The sequence below is a fragment of the Schistocerca serialis genome, chromosome 6 (assembly GCF_023864345.2).
Source record: "Schistocerca serialis cubense isolate TAMUIC-IGC-003099 chromosome 6, iqSchSeri2.2, whole genome shotgun sequence".
Classification (NCBI taxonomy): Eukaryota; Metazoa; Arthropoda; class Insecta; order Orthoptera; family Acrididae; genus Schistocerca; species Schistocerca serialis.
In genome coordinates, this window is record NC_064643.1 from 162,747,575 (window position 1) to 162,770,338 (window position 22,764).

Genomic DNA, 22,764 nt, shown 5'->3' on the forward strand with positions numbered 1-22,764 from the left:
AGGCCAAAACTGACCTACGTTCAACGCTTCCTTGCTTCTCTGTCACAATTAATCGAGGACACATTTACTGGGACAGTAGGGACAGGTCACGAGACGTTCCATATCCTAAAATTCGCCACAAGCCCACCACTCCTCATATTCATCTACGAGGCCTCACTTATCACGTTTGCCTTCACTGGTGCTAAGCCCATTCTGATACGGCTCAGGCTTCTCCAAATGTTCCACTAAGTTCTCGCCACTGGACATCTGCTGTATTGGAAGGTAACGATCTAGAGGATCGGTGAGATCTTTTTTCAAGAATCTATTGCGGCACTTAAGTCTTCCAAATCCACAGGAAACTCCAAACAAGGAGAGGCGTCCATCGAAGTCATGCTTAAGCTTCTCAGCGTGTTCGCGACCGGCTCTTCGGGAGTTGTTACCTAAATCCGGCCACTTTGTACAATTTATCGAGCAGTGTGGGTTTCATGCAACCGGTTATTAGGTGGTTTGTTTCACTTAAGCTCTAGTTGCCCTTTTTGGCATATACAGTTTTGGACGACAACGAGTGGGCTTATTCTGCCGTGGAACAGCACAGTACCTCCACCTTTGGTCTCGCTACCACTTTGCTATTACCGTATTTTACAGACTATAAGACGTACTGTTGGCTTTGAAAACTTGCCTCCAAAATTCAGTTGCTTTTTAAACCCGCATGCACCGATGCGACGAACATGAGTCGCGGCGATTCACAAGCTTGCTAACACTGTCTTTCTCCAGCCCGGCCATCACAAACCCACAACACTATTTAACCTATGATGCGTCATTGTAATATACGGTGCCGGTGAACTCGAATTGAAAGTGACTTACGTTATCAGTAACAGTACAATATTTTTATTAGTAGCTAGGTCCGCAAGGGAAAAAAATAAAACGTATTCATATAATGCAGGCTATAAATTGAAAATAATAGCATATGCACAAGAACATGGAAACAGAGCAGCTGGGAGGCATTTCGGCCCACCACCAACAGAAAAAAACGATTCGCTATTGGCGGGCTAGTAAAAATGAACTGAAAAAATGAGGAAAACTAAATGTGCAAGTAGAGGACTCAATGCCCAAAACTAGAAGATGAAGTATTGAAATGGATTCCAGGACACCGTCAAAATGCTATTAGAATTAATACAAAAATGATTCAAATACACTTTCGTAAGCTAGCGCTTCAGTGGAGCTTGACAGACTTTAAGGATGGAATTGGTTGTTGCTACACATTTATGAAGCGTCATGGACTTAACATGCGAATCAAAACCAAAGTATCTCAGTAAATGCCACAAGAGTATGAAGAGAAAATATTATCTTCCCAGCGGTTTATTATTTAACATCGAAAGAAAATCAGTGTGAAACTAAGCGAAATAGCGAATGTGGATGGATCTCCTCTGATATTTGATGTGCCGAATAACAGAACTGTTGCCATGAAAGGTGCTAAAACTGTAACTATAAAAATAAGAGGACACGAAAAAATGCACTACACTTGTCCATTCATGTTGTGCTGACGGTACTAAACGTTATCCAATGGTCATTTTTAACCTCGAAACAATACCAAAACCTTCTGAAATACCGACAGGTGGTGTTGTTCACATACATGACAAGGTTTGGATGAACTAGGCTGGCATGAAATTATGGGTTAATAGAGTGTGGGAGTGAAGGAAAGGTGCTTTATTGAAGAAGAGTTGTTCTCTTGTGCTACAACAGTTTAGTAATCATTTGAAAAATTCTGTGAAAGAGAAACTGAGACAGGGAAACAAAGAGATTGCTGTTATTCCGGGAGGACTTACTTCACACTTGCAACCTCTTGATGTTTCGATAAAAGACTTTTTGAAGTGTATATGAGAAAGGAATAGAACAAACAGATGATGGATGAAACCCAACACCAATTCACGCCGAAGGGACTCTTAAATCGACTTACAATCTAAGAAGTGTGTCGGTGGATAACAGTCGTGGTCTAGAGTGAGAGACGACAATATTGTTAAATCTATCAAGAAGCGCGACATAAACAACGCTCTCGATGGCAGTGAAGACCATCTTATATATGAAGAGGTCGACGACGACGACGACGAAGAAGAACAAGAAGTATAGTTCAGATGACGATTTTCAAGGAATAAGTTCAGTTCGGTTTTACAAACAGCATTTTTTGGTCTGACTTTGCAACCAAATAATAAAAATGATACAAAAATCTTTTTTCAAAAATATTGCTTACAAATTAAGGTGCGTCTTGAACATATACTCAGTTCGAAGGTAATTCTTTTTGAGACCGAGAATCTCATGTCCACGAATCAGCATCGCTCATGCGAAACTCAGCTTGTCCTCACGTTGAATACTGTGAGCTATTGGTGAGGGACCACGAGAGACTCAATATTTTTAGATTTACGGAAAGCATTTGACACGGTGCCCCATTACAGGCTATTAAACGAGGTACCAGCATATGGGATAATTCCATAGACACGCGAGTGTCTCGAAGGTAACATCCGGAGTACCACAGGAAAGTATGAGAGGACCGTTGCTGTTTACAATATATGTAAATGATCTAGTAGAAAGCGTCGGATGCTCTTTAAGGATATTCACAGATGATGCAGTTGTCTATACCTAAGTAGCGACGCCAGAAGATAGTAACGATTTGCAGAATGGCCTCCAGAGAATTGGTGAATGATGCAGGTTCTGGCAATTGAACCTGAACGGAAATAAATGTAGCATGTTGCGTATACATAGGAAAAGAAATCCACTACTGTAGACCTACACTGCTGATGACAAACAGCTGGAGACAGTGCCTGCAGTAAAATATCTACGCGTAACTATCCAGAGCGAACTTAAGTGGAATGACCACCAAAAAAAACTGATAGTGGGAAAAGCATACATCAGACTCAGATTCATCGGAAGAATCTTAAGGAAAGGTAACTCATTCACGAAAGAAGTGTTTATAAGGCGCTTCTTCACCCGATTCTTGAGTATTGTTCAACTATCTGGGACTCCTATCAGATAGGACTGATAGAGGAGACAGAGAAAGTGCAACGAAGAGCGCCGCGTTTCGTCACAGGATCGTTTAAAAAATGGTTCAAATAGCTCTGAGCACTATGGGACTTAACTTCTGAGGTCATCAGTCCCCTAGAACTTAGAACTACTTAAACCTAACTAACCTAAGTACATCACACACATCCATGCCCGAGGCAGGATTCGAACCTGCGACCGTAGCAGACCCGCGGTTCCGGACTGAAGCGCCTAGAACCGCACGGCCACCGCGGCCGGCTACAGGAGAGTTTAGCTGGCGAGAGAGCGTTAGGGAGATGCTAACAGCTAAACAAACTCCACTGGCAGACGTTACAAAAGAGGTTTTGTGCATCACGGAGAGATTTACTACTGAAATTTCGGGCCAACACTTTTCAGAAAGAGTCGGACAATATTATTACTCCTCCCCCCCTCCCCCTTCCGACACACACATATAAATCTCACGTATTGACCACGAGGAGAAAATTCGAGAAATTAGAGCCAATACAGAGGCTTACCGTCAATTATTCTTCACACGCACTATTCGCGAGTGGAACAGGGTTGGGGGAATCAGATACTGGTGCTGAAAGTACCCTCCGACACACACCATTAGGTGGCTTGCAGAGTATGATGTAGATGTAGAAGACTTCTTAAGTTACAGACCCCAATACATTGTCTTCGACGGTGCGTGTCCATCAGAGACAAGAGTGCCGTCAGGAGTGCTCCAGGGAAGTGTGACAGGACCGCTATTATTTTCTATACACACAAATGATTTGGCCGACAGGGCGGGCGGGCAGCTTTCTGCAGTTGTTTGCTGAAGAAGCTGTACTGAACGGTAAGGCGTCGAAGGTGAATGACTGTAGGAGGATACAAGATGACTTAGACAAAATTTCTAATTGGTGTGATGAATGGCAGCTAGCTCTGAATGTAGATAAATGTAAGTTAAATGCGGATGAGAACGGAAAACAAAACCGTAATGTTCGGATAAATAATCGTTTCTCCGTAATTCTGTTTTGCGAGTGGAACAGGAGAGGAAGTGACTAGTAGTGGTACAGGGTACCCTCCGCCACGCACCGTAAGGTGGATTGCGGAGTGCGATGTAGATATAAAACGCTAAGATAATTCTTTCGAAAGGGCACGGTCGATTTTCTTCGCAACCCGAGATTCTGTTCCGCCTACAATGACCTCCTGGCCGGCAGGACGTTACAACTTAATCTTACTTCTTTCCTTTTGAGACTTATTAAAGTCCCGACGAGGTGTAAATTATCTAAAAAGACGAGCGCGTGTCCACGGGGGAAAGTTTGAGCAATTTGGATCTACATCAACTCAGTAAGCTACTGCAGAGTGCACAACGAAAGGCTACAGACAATAATTCCTTTGGATATCATTGGTAATATTTTTAAAAGCTATATATTTTCAAATTGTCTACAAAACAACCTTATCCCCTTCGAAATACTTTCCATTACAACTAATAAATTTGTCCCACCTGTGCTTCGACTATTCGAAACATTTATTGTAGTCATCTTTAGAAATGGCTGACAGCTCCTACCTCATTTTTTTCTTAACTTCTTGAATACTGTCAGATAGGTGTCCTTTTATGTCCCTTTTCTTGCGAGGAAATAAGAAAAAGTCGCACGGAGCCAGGTCAGGCGAGTAAAGTTCGTGGGACAGCGGAACCACGTCATTTTTAGCCAAAAACTATCTAACAGAGATTTTGTGGTGGTGGTGGTAGTTAGTGTTTAACGTCCCTTCGACAACGAGGTCATTAGAGACGGAGCGCAAGCTCGGGTTAGGGAAGGATTGGGAAGGAAATCGGCCGTGCCCTTTCAAAGGAACCATCCCGGCATTTGCCTGAAACGATTTAGGGAAATCACGGAAAACCTAAATCAGGATGGCCGGAGACGGGATTGAACCGTCGTCCTCCCGAATGCGAGTCCAGTGTGCTAACCACTGCGCCACCTCGCTCGGTCATCTAACAGAGATGGCCGTCTGTGCAGGTGGTGGGAGAACCACTCTCCTGCCTGCCACAAATTCGGTGAAACGAGCGCCAAGATAACCCACTAATCTCCGACAGTTGATCAATTGTCTGTCGACGTTCTGTGAGCACAAGTGGTCGTGCGGTAGCGTTCTCGCTTCCCACGCACGGGTTCCCGGGTTCGATTCCCGGCGGGGTCAGGGATTTTCTCTGCCTCGTGATGGCTGGGTGTTGTGTGATGTCCTTAGGTTAGTTAGGTTTAAGTAGTTCTAAGTTCTAGGGGACTGATGACCACAGCAGTTGAGTCCCATAGTGCTCAGAGCCATTTGAACCATTTTTGAGCACAAGCTCTCGAATTTTTTCAATATTTTCGTCCATTTTGGCAGCTCATGGACGTCCGGGACGAAGTTAGTCATCAATCAACACGATACCATTTTTAAATCGAGGGTACCACTCGTACACTTGAGTTTTTCCCGTAGCGTCACCTTGGTAAGCTGTTTTCAACACTAGAACAGTTTCAGCAGCATTTTTACCGAGCAGCAAACAAAATTTCAAAGCTGCACTTTGTTCACTTAGACTTGCCACCATAAAACACCAAACAAGAAGAAAACAGCGCTAGCAAAAGGAAAAGCAATAGCAATCACTACAGATGAACAGAACAAGCCAGGTCGACAACACAGCCGGCACACACACGCCTAGAGGCAGAAAGGCGTACTACACAAGGTCCGAGCAGAAAACAAAATTTCACAGCTGCACGCTGTTCACTTAAACTTGCCATCACAAAAAAAGAAACAAGAACAAAACAGCGCTAGCAAAAACAATCACTGATATGAACAAGCCAGGATGATACCACACGCGAATGAGTTGCGCTATACACGCCCAGCGGCAGAAATGCGTACAAGACATAACCCCCAACGGCAACGTTATTACTGTTCTTTTTGGGAACCGTCTCTGATTGTGAGGGCACAATAATTCTGGTACCTTAAGTTCCCTTCACCACACACCGTACGGTCGTCGTGGAGTTCATTTCGAATGTAGATCGAGACAGTATTAAGACCACTCCCAACCGTGAGGTAGAGCGCCGCTTGGTGACGTTTCGGGCGCGTGACGCGGTAAGAAGATTATATAAGCGGAACGGAAACGAATGAGGAATCATTCTAGCGACGATACAGGTAGGCCGCAACTGGGTAAGTCCACTAGCATATGCTGATTACTATGGCCCATCACGCGGGAAAGAGGATCTGGGAAACGGCGAATCTGGTGATGAAATCATTTCGTGCTGCTGTCGAGAGCATCCATGGTATGGAAACTGGCTGAAGGGCAGTGAAACCGAAACTGGGAGAGACAAGGTGTTGGACGTCCACGTCTCACCACAGAACGTACAAGTCCAACACCTCCCTGCTCTTTAAATAGGGCAGGCAGAGACATCTACATCTACATCCATACTCCGCAAGCCACCTGACGGTGTGTGGCGGAGGGTACTTCGAGTACCTCTATCGGTTCTCCCTTCTATTCCAGTCTCGTATTGTTCGTGGAAAGAAAGATTGTCGGTATGCCTCTGTATGGGCTGTAATCTCCCAGATTTTATCCTCATGGTCTCTTCGCAAGATATACGTAGGAAGGAGCAACATCTTGACTCCTCGGTGAAGGTATGTTAGCGAAACTTCAACAAAAGCCCCTACCGAGCTACTGAGCGTCTCTCCTGCAGAGTCTTCGACTGGAGTTTATCTATCATCTCCGTAACGCTTTCGCGATTACTAAATGATCCTGTAACGAAGCGCGCTGCTCTCCGTTGGATCCTCTCTATCTCTTCCATCAACCCTATCTGCGCCGGCCCAAGTGGCCGCGCGGTTCTGGCGCTGCAGTCTGGAACAGCGAGACCGCTACGGTCGCAGGTTCGAATCCTGCCTCGGGCATGGATGTGTGTGATGTCCTTAGGTTAGTTAGGTTTAACTAGTTCTAAGTTCTAGGGGACTAATGACCTCAGCAGTTGAGGCCCATAGTGCTCAGAGCCAGCCAACCCTATCTGGTACGGATCCCACATTGGTGAGCAATATTCAAGCAGTGGGCGAACAAGTGTACTGTAACATACTTCCTTTGTTTTCCTTAAGATTCTTCCAATGAATCTCAGTCTGGCATCTGCTTTACCGACGATCAACTTTATATGATCATTCCATTTTAAACCACTCCTAATGCCCACTCCCAGATAATTTATGGAATTAACTGCTTCCAGTTGCTGACCTGCTATATTGTGGCTAAATGATAAACGATCTTTCTTTCTATGTATTCGCAGCACATTACACTTGTCTACACTGTGATTCAATTGCCATTCCCTGCACCATGTGTCAATTCGTTGCAGATCTTGCTGCATTTCAGTGCAATTTTCCATTGTTACAACCTCTCGATATACCACAGCATCATCCGCAAAAAGCCTCAGTGAACTTCCGGGATTATCCACAAGGTCATTTATGTGTATTGTGAATAGCAACGGTCCTACGACACTCCCCTGCGGCATACCTGAAATCACTCTTTTTTCGGAAGACTTCTCCCCAAGGAGAATGACATGCTGCGTTCTTCAATCCAATCACACAATTGGTCTGATAGTCCATATACTCTTATTTTGTTCATTAAACGACTTTGAAGAACTGTACCAAACGCCTTGCGGAAGTCAAGAAACACGGTATCTACCTGGGAACCCGTGTCTATGGCCCTCTGAGTCTCGTGGACGGGTTTCACACAATCGTCTTTTTTGAAACCCATGCAGCAGATATGACAAAAGAGTAGGTTGGTCGGTTGATTTGGCGGGAAGGGACCAAACAGCGAAGTCATTGGTCCTGTCGGAATAGGGACGGATGGGACAGAATGTCGGCAGTTTCCTTTCAATGGAGCCTTCCCATCATTTGTCTGAAGCGATTTAGGGAAATCCGGAAAACCTCAATCAGGACGGCCGGACGCAGGTTTGAACCGTCGGCCTCCGGACTGCGAGTCTAGTGTACAAACAACTGCACCACCTCACGACGAGAGACTACAATTCTGATTTAGGGAAAAGTATTTCGAACCACATCGTTCAAAGTATACTGTTGAACACAGGACTCCATAGCAGAGGACCCATAAAACTCCCATATTGATGCAACAATCTCGCTAGTTACGATTGCAGTGGACACGGCTTGTAGTGATTGGGCTGTAGATCAATGAACCACGTTTCTTCTTACAACAAGTCGATGTTCGTGTATGGCGACAGACAGAAGGATGGTTTCTCGAAATACGCACCGCGCCACGGATGGAGTCCGGTGGGGACACTGTTATACCGTGGGGGGATACTCATCTGGAGGACCTGTGGCAGTAATCAGAGTCTACGTAATGATTACTGCGGGCCACCCGCATCCCTTCATGCTTCGTGTCTTCCCCGATCGCGGTGGTATCTTCCAGCAGGATAACTATCCGTGTCACAAGGCCAGACTCGTGCTGCAGTGGTTCGAGGAGCGTGATAGTGACGTCACGTTCATGTTTTCGCCACCAAATTCGCCTGATCTCGACCGATGGAATACACCTGGAATGCTATCGGGCGCCCACTTTGCGCCCACAAATCACTGGTCCATAATTCACAGGAATTACGTGACCTGTGCGTAGACATATTTGGTGGCGCATTCCGCCGGGAACATACCGAGGACTTGTGGAATCCACGCCACGCAAAATTTCTCCTGTATTGCCTTCCAAAGGTGGAGCACGACGGTATTAATCGTGTGGTCGTAATGTTTTGCCTCATTAGTGTGTAGTTCTGAATGTTTTGCACTCACCGCTTTGAACATTGATGGCAAGGCGGGTGCCAGGTTGGGATTCATTGGGAGAGTCCTTAGAAAATGTAGTCCATCAACGAAGGAGATGGCTTACAAAACGCTCGTTCGACCTATACTTGAGTATTGCTCATTAGCCGGCCTGGGTGGCCGAGCGATTCTAGGTGCTAAAGTCTGGAACCGCGCAACCGCTACGGTCGCAGGTTCGAATCCTGCCTCCAGCATGGATGTGTGTGATGTCGTTAGGTTAGTTAGGTTTAAGGTAGTTCTAAGTTCTATGGGACTGATGACCTCCGAAGTTATGTCCCATAGTGCTCACAGCCATTTGAACCATTGCTCATCAGTGTGGGATCCGTACCAGGTCGGGTTGACAGAGGAGACAGAGAAGATCCAAAGAAGAGCGGCGCGTTTCGTCACAGGGTTATTTGGTAAGCGTGATAGCGTTACGGAGATGTTTAGCAAACTCAAGTGGCATACTCTGCAAGAGAGGCGATCTGTATCGCGGTGTAGCTTGCTGTCCAGGTTTCGAGAGGGTGCGTTTCTGGATGAGGTATCGAATATATTGCTTCCCCCTACTTATACCTCCCGAGGAGATCACGAATGTAAAATTAGAGAGATTTGAGCCCGCACGGAGGCTTTCCGCCAGTCGTTCTTCCCGCGAACCAAACGCGACTCGAACAGGAAAGGGAGCTAATGACAGTGTCACGTGAAGTGCCTTCCGGCACACACCGTTGGGTGGCTTGCGGAGTATAAATGTAGATGTAGATGTAGATGAAGAGCAGCTGACTCTTGGACATTCCAGTACACAGTATTTTCTTCATAGCAAGGGGCACAAGGATGGACACGAAGTTCGCTCTACACATTTAATCAACAAGGAATTCGATAGCTAAGGCTCTGGACCTAACTATAGCTTCAGTGCAGGTGGCAAGGACAGCAGGTGTGCAAATGTACTTGGGATCACGAATTGAGCATCGGTAATTCATCCCAGGTGTGTTTTGTTTCATCTTTTAAGTCCAAACTGTCGCACGCTGTACATTATTATAGAATTTGTCTGTTCTGCTGAACGCTATTCATATGGGAGGCTTTTTTTATTTGGTTTTTGGAACATGACCATGCAATCTCAACAGTGGAAGATAGGAGTGTCCTTCGGCAATCCAGAACATTCACTAGGGCCAGCCCGTACCCTGACACGAAGTTACATATGGTCAGACCTGTCGATTGACGCCATGCAAGCGATTTCCGTGTCAGTTATGACGGTACGAAACTAAGGACAACACAACACGGCTCGCAGTCCCCCAGCAGAGAAAATATACGACCCGGTCGGGAATCGAACCCGGGCCCCTGCGTTTAGCAATCTGCCGCGCTGACCTCGCCGTTACCGAGGCGGCGTATATGTGAGAGTTTGTCGAACAAACTGTTTCCGTATGACTTGGTCCACAGTTACCACTGTGAAAAGCAGGCCATTCAGTGTTCACTATTCCGGCGGTCCGGACAGTTTTATCCATCAAGCGAGTAGTATCAATGCTACCACTAGTACGCCAACGATCCCTCTGAATGATCGATCAAATGATATCTGGCGTTTTCGTCTATTTTCGCACATTTCATTATAGTTATTAACATTCTAGTTGACTGCCAGTCTCTGTACCAAAAGTATTCGTGGTACCATTTCGAAAGCAGTTGTTTGTAATTGTTTCTGACGGCAGCGACAACGCCTACAAGACAGTTTCAATCAAGTCCGCCAGTGGCTTGATAGTCATAGTTCAAGTAAGTGTTATTCACCGACGATTTCCAAGCTAATCGCTCGTTCAGTCGGAATGGCACTGTAACGTCAACGTGTAATTAAAAGCTGGAGATAGTAGGAAGGGTAGCTCCGTCGCGGTCACATATCGATTTCGAAAGTAGCCTGTTTGCGACCAATTAGGATAATTACGATGATGAGAGGACGAGGAACGGGGGAAGCGAGCGATCAATAGGCACACACGGCGGACACGCGGGCTTGGTAACAGCCGGTAGGCCGCGCCGGGCCGCGCGGGGCTTGCGCCGGTATTGGGGTTAGAGCTGCATTGGTGATAGATTATTATGCAAATGGGCGTTGCGACAAGCTTCCACGCTCGAGTAAACAACAGATTAAAATACTTCCACATGGGACATACACCGCTGGCGCCAACTTACCCAAGCGGCCATTACGGACTTTTTCAAAAGCTGTCCTGAAACGAGAACAGTCAAATAGTCACTAAGCAGTTACTTTAAATGTTGTTACATGTACCGACAAAAGTATTTCAGCACTGTAAAACACACATATGGAAGGAACAAGCTATAATGGAGTTTTCTTAAATCCGCAGTAATCTTAGCGACCATACGCCCGTTCCTGTACACTACAGTACTAAGATCATCAACTCAGGTTATTGCTCAATTCAGAGGTTACAGGCTTATATGCGAAATCAAAATTTTTAGTTAAAGCCTCTTAAAAATTGGAAACAGACATACAACACAGTTAGAACCACATCTAGAACTAAACACACAAGAAAAGGATTCGTTTTGGTCCACGAGTACTTCTTACTTCACTCTGTAGGCGCTGGTGCAATCCTATATACTGTTATTGGGCGCCACGGAATTTGGCTATCCCCGCACTGAAAAGAATTACAGGTTTTCCAGGGATGAAAGTTGTACGCCGAATTAGTTGGTTTAGCTTGCAAAAAGCACGTGAACGTTTCTGTGCCTCCAGTGAATTTGCAGAATTTAGTAGAAGATCCGAATATGCAATGATCATCTAAATGGAACATAAATGCCGGCCGCTGCGGCAGAGCGGTTCTAGGCGCTTCAGTCCGTAATCGCGCTGCTGCTACGGTCGCAGGTTCGAATCCTGGCTCGGGCATGGATGTGTGTGATGTCCTTAGGTTAGTTAGTTTTAAGTAGTTCTAAGTCTAGGGTATTGATGACCTCAGATGTCAAGTCCCATAGTGCCATTTGTACCATTCCGACCATCATAAGTTATTTTGCTCCTAAATAGCAAAACTCGTCTGTTATTTTTATTGCCTCATTTACTAATCTAATTCTCTCTGCACCCCCTAATTTAATTTGACTACATTCCATTACCTTTGTTTGCCGGCCGGAGTGGCCGTGCGGTTCTAGGCGCTACATTCTGGAGCCGAGCGACCGCTACGGTCGCAGGTTCGAATCCTGCCTCGGGCATGGATGTGTGTGATGTCCTTAGGTTAGTTAGGTTTAATTAGTTCTAAGTTCTAGGCGACTGATGACCTCAGAAGTTAAGTCGCATAGTGCTCAGAGCCATTTGAACCATTTTTTTTTTTTTTGAACCGTTACCTTTGTTTCACCACTCTTGATAATCATCTTATAATCAGTTTTCAAGCAAAATGGTTCAAATGGCTCTGAGCACTATGGGACTCAACTGCTGAGGTCATTAGTCCCCTAGAACTTAGAACTACTTAAACTTAACTAACCTAAGGACATCACAAACATCCATGCCCGAGGCAGGATTCGAACCTGCGACCGTAGCGGTCTTGCGGTTCCAGACTGCAGCGCCCTTAACCGCACGGCCACTTCGGCCGGCAGTTTTCAAGCAGCTATCCCTTCCGTCCAACTGCTCTTCCAATCCGTTTTCTGTCTCCGACAGAATAACAATGTCAGTGCCAAAACTCTTATTTTTTCTATTTCATCGCAATGAACTTTAAATCTTTCTTGAAATTTTTCTTTGTTTTCCTTTAACTGTTTGCTCAGTGAATAACACCGAGGATAGGCTGCAGCCCTGTCTCAGTCCGTTCTCAACCTCTGCTTTCCTTTCATGGCTTCTTTCGACTCTTACATCTGCAGCCTGGTTACAAATGGAGCTCTGTTCTACTAGTAAAACTGGATTAACATTCCTCTGCTGATGACTGACGCAACGAACGAATCATTTCCCCAACCGCATCATGCCATATGGCATAGGATGACACGGCGGACGGTAGATATCGCGTGGTCTTCATATTTTAGCTAGCAATTCGAAATTTACCACTGTTACGAACATAAACGCCCGGTTTCGTCAACGAAATTACCTTAACACTACTCAAACATAAAAGTATCCTCCGGCATACACTGTTAACGAGTGTTGCGAAGCACAAATGTCAATGGATTAACCAATTACTTGAAATCCAAGAATCAATTAACTGAACGTGCTTGAGCAGCATTAGTAAAACAAGAAATACACTCACGTGATTTACTGTATCGGCAGAAATTTCAGTGGAGGGGAGCGTGTATTAACTTGACACCGTGACTCCGGTCACATGCACTGCAGTGCGTCTGGGATTTTCTGTGCAGCTACGACTTTGCGTAGCGGCCAAGACTATCTCGTACACCCACTGCTAACTGTACACATCACAAAGGTCACTAGATGCCGTTCTTAACCTAGAACGAACGAATTGTCACTTTGAGCGCGTACAGAAAACCTGCTATTCTTTCAGGTTCTGTATTAACTGCATCGGCAAAAATTCTAGTTTTTCACAAGGTCGCTAAATGACAAAAAATACAATTAAGCATTAGTGCAGAATGTTTGTTGTCTCGTTCTATCTCATCCGTAACGCAGTGTCACGTTTTCGAACAACAAAACAAGCAGTTACGTGTCACAATCACATCTTCAATGAAGACTGGAGTTTAGCGTCCAGCTGCGACGTCATTAAAGTTTACGCACAAGCTCGAACTGTGGATGAGTATGGAGAAGGAAAACAGGGATAACTTTCTCAAATGAGTCACCCAAACATTCGCCTTAACCTATTCACAGAAACCACGCAAAATCCTAATCCTGATGACGGCACAGGTGTTTTAAAAACTTCTCCTTCCGAAAGTAAGTCGGATGTCTTTCATCACTGAGCCAAGTAACTAGGTCTCTTCAGCTCGATTTCTGCTGCTGCCCTCCTACTCATCACTCCGCAAACAAGACCGAATGATAAGCTGTATCTAATGGGAAGTCAATGAAGTAAAGCAATGTTTGATGTGCAATGAGAACCGCAGCCCAGTGCTGGATTTTCCAACACATATACGACTTCTCTACGAAAAACATTTCACGATCATCTTGGAAGCTGCCAGAATTTGAAGCCCGGACTCTTGTTTATCAGCAAAACCACTAAATCGATAAGGTCCTCGGAGAGACTGTGACACGCCTACTAAGAAGGCAGCTGCAATAATTAATCTTACGACGGGCGGTGAACTGAAATTAGGAATGCGATGAGTGGAAAATAGAGGTATTCTACATCTACATCGATACTCCGCAAGCCACCCAACGGTGTGTGGCGGAGGGCACTTTACGTGCCACTGTCATTACCTCCCTTTCCTGTTCCAGTCGCGTATGGTTCGCGGGAAGAACGACTGTCTGAAAGCCTCCGTGCGCGCTCTAATCTCTCTAATTTTACATTCGTGATCTCCTCGGGAAGTATAAGTAGGGGGAAGCAATATATTCGATACCTCATCCAGAAACGCACCCTCTCGAAACCTGGCGAGCAAGCTACACCGCGATGCAGAGCGCCTCTCTTGCAGAGTCTGCCACTTGAGTTTATTAAACATCTCCGTAACGCTATCACGGTTACCAAATAACCCAGTGCCTTAGCGCATGGTCTTTCGTAGCCGAAAATAACTGAACGCAAATAGAGAATGCTGCACGAGAATGCTCGCATTGGATAAGGGCCCTAGTCAGTAAGCAATAATAAAGACAAGCAGGCGAGTCGTGAAGTCTACAAGTACCTAAATGCATGTGAAGCGTAGACAGTGGCAGAAGTGTGATGGACAATAATTCGACAGAAGCAATACCTAATAAGTGAGTAATGTTGTCAACAACCATACTGTTGTTTTGGACATCGCAGTACTTTACTACGCATGGTCCCACAGGAGGTGAAGCGTTGTTACCTTCTTCCGATCTTCCAACTGATTTAGCCAGGCAGATATACGACGACCTACAGATTAAAGTGCACTACGAGCCACGGGCAGCTTGTCATTTTTGCCTTCAAAAGACACTGCCAGAGGAAAAGTGTGTGCAGGAGACAGTGTGCAGTTTAGTTGGGCTACCACTGAACTGAACTATGCTGAACAAACATTAAATATACACAGCAAGAATGAAAAGTTGCCATCACAGACTGTCCAATAACTCAAATAGCATCGCGTCGTTTATTTTGCGCTACTGCGCTGGGCACACGGAAAGGAAAACTACCGATAATGCGTCAGATATTCTGCTGCTGTTTCACATTGTACTCCTCAGGAAATTACACAAAACGAATGTAAAAAAGAGGAAGCTTCGCAGAACGGACTTAGCTTGTTTGCTTCATTGTAATTTATAATGCTCTGGTCGTTAAAAGCCCATTGCTATCAGTCGCACCCACGGAAAGTTTCCTAATTGCCTTACATAGGTCTTGTATAGCCGTCATATGAGCGTGAAATACAAAAGACGCCTGTTTCATACGTTCGTTTCTGAGTATGTCTTCAAACTCTGATGATTAAGGTAAAGGGCCCGAAATGTACAACAACATGTCAATCTACTTATACCTCACCCATGACATTATTAATAACATACATGTCTTCAAAAAGTATAAATAAGACTGCAGAGACTAGTCACATCCGGCCTACAACATTATATTATAAAGCTAATGGTTCAACAGCTGTAAACTCGTTTTTCTTCACCGTACAACTAAGGATTTGCATTCATCTACATGAGATATATCTACTGCAGTCATTATGTTGCAGTTTCCGTTGAAAGAACGACGCGAGAACGAACTTTAATGTTGTACCTCGTTCAATGCTGTTTTCGCAACTTTGTTACGTTAAAACGCCATACCATTGTACATTCATGATAAGTAACTTTAGCTCTATTTCACACCACTCTCACCAGTCAAATTTTACCTATATCTGAGACGAGCGAAGTGGCTCCGTTCGCAAGACACTGCACTCTCAATTTGGTCAAGTGGTGATCAAATTCATATCCGGCCACATTAATTTGCGTTTACCGTAGCTTCCCCAAACACTGAGGCAAATGCTGAAAAATGGCTTCTTTGAAAAAAAAAAAAAAAAAAAAAAAGCATTTTCTCCACAATCTAGCGTTATTAAAGAACTTGCTCCGTCTCAGATCACTTTACTACCGTGACGGAAAGTTAAAAGTTAATCTACCTGCTTTATCCTTTTTGAATATATATATATATATATATATATATATATGTGTGTGTGTGTGTGTGTGTGTGTGTGAAAACACAAATAGAATCTGTCACACTGTGAAGATGTGTATTTCGTACTTTGTGTCAAAGTAATGAACCAAGGCACCCAACTGTTGCTTCAAGTGAAGTTAAATTCGTTTTACCGAAGACTTGCAGTGAGTTTATTATTTACTGTAATACCGCCTTTCTCATAATAAGGGCAAATGACAATGAACACCACTCCAGAACGCAAGTATCACACTAAAGGAAAAAGTGTGGCGTGAGCGTCGGCCGCTTGAAAGCACTCGTAATGCAAGAAAGTATGCATTTGTGTGACCTTCACAGTCCAGAGTTCTGTCTTCTACCTCGAAAGCTCATAATATTCATCACGAAATCAATCAAATCCCTGTATCTTGTATATGAATTTTAATTTTATGCCATATGATAATGGAATTAGGTGGGGGGGGGGGGGGGAGGGGGGGGGAAGGTGTATGGATCTGTTGTACTACGAAGTTTAAATACGATTTCACGGAGGTTTTTCAGAAGGAATGATGATTTAAATATTTAGCGCCTCGTCCACAACGAGGTCATTAGCGACAGAACACAAGTTCGGATTGGAACCGCAAGAAATGAAGTTTGTCTAGTGAGGCATCCCTTCACCTGAAGTGATTTCAGGAAATGAGAATAATCTACATCGGGATGAGTGGCCACAAATGTCAACGCTAATGTATCGGTGAGGATGCTGCTCATTGCGTCATGTCACATGGTTGGTCTTTTAAGATTAATTTACAAGAAAAAATTATGCTATGCAAATCTTTCCTGTGAGGTGTTCGGAAGGCCCGAGAAACAAAAAAATCGCTTCATCAATCTACTCTAATGATCGAGAAGTATAAAGTTTTCCACTATAAATAATATAGTCTCCTTGAATGCGATTCAATAAAAGAGGTACTGCGGCAGGGCGGCGGGGGGGGGGGGGGGGGGGGGGGGGGGGGGGAAGAAGGCAAATAAGTTATGGGGATAAGAAATAATGACACACAGGTACGTTAGCGCAGTCTTTGAGCAAATGTTCGATATTCCCTTCGCTTTTTTGTATAGACGTACTATAATTGCCGGCCGGTGTGGCCGAGCGGTTCTAAGCGCTTCAGTCTGGAACCGCGCGACCGCTACGGTCGCAGGTTCGAATCCTGCCTCGGGCATGGATGTGTGTGTCGTCCTTAAGTTAGTTAGGTTTAAGTAGTTCTAAGTTCTAGGGGACTGGTGACATCAGATGTTACGTCCCATAGTGTTCAGAGCCATTTGAACCATTTTACTATAATTGTATCGTTCGGAAGACTGTCACGTGGGGTTGTCTTTCGTTGAGTGTTGTCTCTACTGCTCGGCCAAGTATGTAATTAAATGAAACAAAGTGAAACTTGATGATGGCATACAACTTACTCTTTCGACGGATCCTTCAGAACCGTGTTTCATGACCTCCCTTCGTAAATACTTAACGAAATTTGGAAATGCTACTCACGAGACCGCTAATCAGCAACTGGAGACAACTGCCTCTCTACATCTACATTATTTGTACTGTCTTGTCACCGATAATTTCTGCTTTTGCCTACATCCTAACGGACTACATCCTAACGGACTACATCCTAACGGACAAAGCACGGATCAAGAGCGCTTGAGTTACGGCGATTCGTCTTTTCAGACGAGTTTCGCGTACTTTCAGAATCGTACTACGTCAATGTCCACATAATGAGCATAATCGGAAAATGGAATGAGAAAAGATACGCAGTCACTGTAGATGAACGCTCAGATTTTGCCAAAAGCTGGAATGGTGCTATTCACATCTCAGGCGATCGTCACGCGTCAGACAAATCCTGCACTCGCCGGTGATGGGAACCCCACACCGTTATTACAATTTCAATTCCCTTGCACAGGCAACCTTTCCCACGCTAGTTGCTTCCGAAAAGAAAAAGTCGATTTATACTACTTGTTCGCGGAGCGTGCCCTACCCATTATATGTAGGAAGCTGTTCTCAGCTGGTGTTCATAGCGGGCTACCACTACTTCAGTGTTTTTGCGTCTCGCTGCGGCCGAATGTTACACTGAAGAGCCAAAGAAACTGGTACACCCGACTAATATCGTGTAGAGCCCCCGCGAGCACGCAGAAGTGCCGCAACACGACGTGGCTTGGACTCGACTAGTGTCTGAAGTAGTGCTGGAGGGAATTGACCCAGTGAATCCTGCAGGGTCGTCCATAAATCCGTAAGATTGCGAGTGGTTGGAACAGCACGTTGCAAGACATCCCACATATGCTCGATAATGTTCATGTCCGCGGAGTTTGGTGGCCAGCGGAAGTGTTTAAACTCAGAAGCGTGTTCCTCATGCTACTCTGTAGCAATTCTGGACGTGTGGGGTGTCGCATTGTCCTGCTGGAATTGCCCAAGGGCGTCGGAGTGCACAATGCACATGAATGGATGCAGGTGATCAGATAGGATGCTTACGTACGAGTCACCTGCACAGTCGTATCTGGACGTATCAGGAGTCCCATATAATTCCAACTGCACACGTCACACACCATTACAGAGTCTCCACCAGCTTGAACAGTCCCCTGCTGATATCCAAGTTGTCTCCATACCGTACTCGTTTCATCCGCTCAAATGAGACTCGTCCGACCAGGCAACATGTTTCCAGTCGTCAACAGTCCAGTGTCGGTGTCGATGGGCCCAGGTAGGCCCAGGCGAGGCGTAGAGCTTTGTGTCGTGCAGTCATCAAGGGTACACGAGTGGGGCTTCGGCTCCGAAAGCCCATTTCGATGATGTTTCGTTGAATGATTGGCGCGCTAACACTTGATGGCCAAGCATTGAATCTGCAGCAATTTGCGGAAGGGTTGCCCTTCTGTCGCGTTCAACGATTTTTTCAGACGTCGTTGATCCCGTTCTTGCAGGATCGTTTTCCGCCCTTAGCGATGTCGGAGATTTGATGTTTCACCGGATTCCTTATATTGACGGTACACGAAATGATCGTACGGGAAAATCCCCACTTCATCGCTACCTCGGAGATGCTGTGTCCCATCGCTCTTACGCTGACTATAGCACCTCGTTCCGAGTCACTAAAATACAGATAATCTGCGACTGTAGCAGCAGTAATCGATCTAACAACTGCGCCAGACACTTGTTGTCTTATATGGGCGTTGCCGACCGCAGCTCCGTATTCTGCCTCTTTACTTATCTCTGTACTTGAATGCGCATGCCTGCACCAGTTTCTTTGGCGCTTCAGTGAAGAATGATGTGGACATTTTTCCTGTTCTAACAAGCCTTCTTATTGTGAAGTAATGATGCGCGCATGACCTAAGCTTGAAATCCAGGCATGCTGACAGACCGAACAGCGCACACCAACCACAGTATGACGTTTACGAGTGCAGACTCAGCGCACTTTGTTGACCCGAAATGACAGCGCACGTTTGTTTTTATCTCCATTACACGGGAGGCTGCACACAGTTATTTCCTGTGGTCAAAAGAGTGTTGAGAAGGAGGTCTTCGAATAAATACGAACTATTCATGTCATGAGGAACTTGCATAACGTTTTTTTGAGCACTTACTTTCTATACAAACAGTCCGTGGATAAAAATATGGAAATACCGCGAGACATATATGCTTGAACACAAATGCATATGCTAGCCAGGCCTGCAGGTTGCGCTATTGTATTTGACTACGAACAGCAGCTGTGCATAGTCCTCAACACGTTGCAAGTGTCAGCCGTGGTCACGTCCTGCCTAGTTGGGACTGCCTTATGTCAGAGCTACGTGAAATCCAACGAGAGCAAATTGTTGGTATTCGTATGGTGGATGTGTCCACGGCCAATACAGTCAAAGCATCTGGTGTTTCAAAAGGCGCAGTATCGAAGATTTATAACGCATACACAGAAAAAAAATCACCTGTTAAGTCACAACGGACCGTCGTTGAAGAGCATTGTGATGAAAATTAAAAGGATGGCAACTGCAAAAGTCACTGTAGAACTGAATGTCGCAATCCTGAACCCTGTCACCGGCAAAACAATACGAAGAGAGCTCCATTAACTGCCAATTTCAGGGCGAGCTGCAATCTCAGAAGCAATTATCAGTGATGCAAAAGTCCGTAACAGACCAACGTGGTGCCGAAGCCATAAAACCTGGACTATGGAACAATGGAAGAATGTCGTTTGGTCGGATGAGTCTTACTTTACACAGTTTCCAACTATTGACGGAGTTTACGTTCCACGAGTGAAACGTGGCGGGGATTCGGTGATGATTTCGGCAGCTATATTGTGGTTAACCATCGGCCCCATGGTCAGCCAGATGGCATTACTGCCATTGATTATGTCACCATTTTGGCTGATTAGGTCCATCCCATGGTACAAAGTTTGTTTCCCAATGGTGATACTGTGCTCCATGACGACAGGGCACCTGTTCACGCAGCTCGCATCGTCCGGGACTGGTTTTGTAAGCACGAGGATGAATTGTCACATCTCCCCTGGCCACTACAGGCAATAGATCTCAATATTATTGAGCTTTTGTAGCCTACGTTAGAGAGAGATGGGTGCGTGATCGCTGTTACCTCCTCCAGCATCGTTACCTAAATTTGTCAGTACTTTGGAGCAAAGATGGCATAAGATTCAATTGAAAACTATACTGGAACTGTATTTATGCATCCCGAGACGACTGGAGGGCGTTTGGAATAACAACGGTTTCCCGTCATCATGTAACGTATGGTAATGTGTAGCGGTTTTGCTGTCTCCATGTTTTTGTCCACACCCTGTATTCTTTCACAGCCCGGCTATGATCGATACAAAAACTCATCTCCTCCGTATGAGAGTCGAAACAAGACCCATGGAGTAGACGACGTTCCCTCAGAACTACTGATATCCTCGAGAGAGTCAGAAATGACAAAATTATTCCACCTGGAGTGCACAATACAGATCACGGGCGAAATACCCTCAGACTTCAGTAAGAATGTAGTATTTCCAATTCCTGAAAGAAGACAGGTATTGACAGATCTGAATATTGCCTCACAATCAGTCTCATGAGACATGGTTGTAAAATAATGACTCGAATCATTTACAGAAGAATGGAAAAACACTGGCCGATCTCTGGAACGATCAGGTCGGGTTCCAACGAAATGTCGAAACGCTCGAGGCAATACTGACCCTACGATTTACCTTAGAAGACAGTTTTAAAAAAATGCAAGTCTATGTTTACCGAATTTGTAGATTCATAGTAAGCTTGTGACAGTGCTGACTACGTTACACTCTTTGTAATTCTGGAATGAGCAGGGTTAAAAATAGAGGAAGCGACAGGTTAAGCAAGACTTGTACAGAAACCAGACTGCAGATGTAAGAGTCGAAAGACAGGAAAGGAAAGCAGAGGTTGAGAATGGACTGAGACAAGGCTGAGCAAACAGTTAAGGAAAGCAAAGAAAAATTTCAAGAAAGAATTAAAGTTCATTGCGATGAAATAAAAAAAAGAAGAGTTTTGCCACTGACATTGTTATTCTGTCGGAGACAGCAAACGAATTGGAAGAGCAGTTGGGCGGAAGGGATAGCTGCTTGAAAACTGATTATAAGATGACTATCAAGAGTGGTGAAACAAAGGTAATGGAATGTAGTCAAGTCCGCAGCTCGTGGTCGTGCGGTAGCGTTCTCGCTTCCCGCGCCCGGGTTTTCGGGTTCGATTCCCGGCGGGATTATGGATTTTCTCTGCCTCGTGATGACTGGGTGTTGTGTGATGTCCTTAGGTTAGTTAGGTTTAAGTAGTTCTAAGTTCTAGGGGACTGATGACCATAGCTGTTAAGTCCCATAGTGCTCAGAGCCACTTGAACCAATGTAGTCAGATTAAATCAGGGGGTGCAGAGAGAATTAGATTAGTAAATGAGGCAATAATAATAACAGATGAATTTTGGTATTTGGGAGCAAAGTAACTTATGATGGTCGAAATGGTTCAAATGGCACTATGGGACATAACATCTGAGGTCATCAATACCCTAGACTTAGAACTACTTAAAACTAACTAACCTAAGGACATCACACACATCCATGCCCGAGGCAGGATTCGAACCTGAGACCGTAGCAACCGCGTGGTTCCGGACTGAAGCGCCTAGAACCGCTCGACCACAGCGGCCGGCTATGATGGTCGAAGTAGTGTAGATATAAAATGCCGAAAGATTATAGCACAATACGCATTTCTGAAAAAGAGGAATTTGTTAACACCTGATTTAAACGTACGTAACAGGAAATTTTTTCTGGAGGTGTTTGACAGGAGTGTAACCTTGCATGGAAATGAAAGTGGACGATAGGCACTTCACACAAGAAGAGAACAGATGCTTTTGAAATGTGATGCTACAGAAGAGTGCTGAAGATTTGATGGATAGAAGGGATAACTAATTCATAGGTACTGGTATCGGTCAATATGACACATTCGGAGGCATCAAGGAATTGCCCAGTTTTTATTGGAGGGTAAGCGTAGATGGCTAAAAACTGCACAGAAACGTCATGGGATGAATACAGGAAGCAAGTTAAAATTGATGTAGGGCGCAATAGTTGTTCGTAATTAAAGAGCCTGTGCAGGACAGAGTGGCTCATCTTTTTTCCTGAAGTCTAGAAGAAAAGTCTATTTGTTGGAGTACAGATGCACTCCGTCTTCAGGCCACGAGTGGCCTACCGGGACCATCCAACCGCCGTGTCATCCTCGGCGGAGGATGCGGATAGGAGGGGGCGTGGGGTCAGCACACCGCTCTTCCGGTCGTAAGATGGTATTCTTGACCGAAGCCGCTACTATTTGGTCGAGTAGCTCCTCAATT

General features: G+C 45.0%; 1 protein-coding gene across 3 annotated transcripts in view; it reads right to left on the bottom strand.

Annotated features, from left to right (window-relative positions):
- The window catches only part of LOC126484348 (nuclear factor of activated T-cells 5-like), a 405,657-nt gene that overhangs the window by 258,141 nt on the left and 124,752 nt on the right, over positions 1-22,764 (bottom strand). Inside the window, exon 1 of one of the 3 annotated variants that reach the window (XM_050107808.1) lies at positions 10,951-10,965. The exons of the other annotated variants lie outside the window; for them this stretch is intronic. The gene's annotated coding sequence lies outside the window, so the exon portion shown is untranslated. Of the gene's footprint in view, positions 1-10,950; positions 10,966-22,764 lie in introns of those variants that run through there. 3 annotated transcript variants of the gene reach the window in all.